The following is a 1,251-nucleotide window of genomic DNA, read 5'->3' on the forward strand; positions in this document are numbered from 1 at the left end:
TACAGCGCTGTGGAATATGTTGGCGCTATAGAAATAAAGATTATTATTGATATTCGCCTCAGGCATGGCCTGCGTTGACCCCTTTTCCTGTGGATCTCCCTTCGCGGTTCCGGATGAACCCATTATTTTGGCGCTTTTCCTCCGTGACTTAAAGTAAAGAAAAATCCGTCTGAAAAACTTCAAAGAAAATTCTGAGAATGAAGCGAGAGGCAAATGAGAGCGGAGGGAGGTCTGGGGAGAGGAGGGAGGTCTGTGGAGCGGAGGGAGGTGTGGGGAGCGGAGGGAGGTGTGTGGAGCGGAGGGAGGTGTGTGGAGCGGAGGGATGTCTGTGGAGCGGAGGGATGTCTGTGGAGCGGAGGGAGGTGTGTGGAGCGGAGGGAGGTGTGTGGAGCGGAGGGAGGTGTGTGGAGCGGAGGGAGGTGTGTGGAGCGGAGGGAGGTGTGTGGAGCGGAGGGAGGTCTGGGGAGAGGAGGGAGGTCTGGGGAGAGGAGGGAGGTCTGGGGAGCGGAGGGAGGTGTGTGGAGCGGAGGGAGGTGTGTGGAGCGGAGGGAGGTGTGTGGAGCGGAGGGAGGTGTGTGGAGCGGAGGGAGGTGTGTGGAGCGGAGGGAGGTGTGTGGAGCGGAGGGAGGTCTGTGGAGCGGAGGGAGGTGTGTGGAGCGGAGGGAGGTGTGTGGAGCGGAGGGATGTCTGTGGAGCGGAGGGAGGTGTGTGGAGCGGAGGGAGGTGTGTGGAGCGGAGGGATGTCTGTGGAGCGGAGGGAGGTGTGTGGAGCGGAGGGAGGTGTGTGGAGCGGAGGGAGGTGTGTGCAGCGGATGGATGTCTGTGGAGCGGAGGGAGGTTTGTGGAGCGGAGGGAGGTTTGTGGAGCGGAGGGAGGTCTGGGGAGCGGAGGGAGGTGTGTGGAGCGGAGGGAGGTGTGTGGAGCGGAGGGAGGTGTGTGGAGCGGAGGGATGTCTGTGGAGCGGAGGGAGGTGTGTGGAGCGGAGGGAGGTGTGTGGAGCGGAGGGAGGTGTGTGGAGCGGAGGGAGGTCTGTGGAGCGGAGGGAGGTCTGTGGAGCGGAGGGATGTCTGTGGAGCGGAGGGAGGTGTGTGGAGCGGATGGAGGTCTGTGGAGCGGAGGGAGGTCTGTGGAGCGGAGGGAGATGTGTGGAGCGGAGGGAGGTGTGTGGAGCGGAGGGAGGTCTGTGGAGCGGAGGGAGGTCTGTGGAGTGGAGGGAGGTCTGTGGAGTGGATGGATGTCTGTGGAGAGGAG

Source organism: Anomaloglossus baeobatrachus, chromosome 6 (genome assembly GCF_048569485.1).
Source record: "Anomaloglossus baeobatrachus isolate aAnoBae1 chromosome 6, aAnoBae1.hap1, whole genome shotgun sequence".
In the NCBI taxonomy this organism is placed as follows: Eukaryota; Metazoa; Chordata; class Amphibia; order Anura; family Aromobatidae; genus Anomaloglossus; species Anomaloglossus baeobatrachus.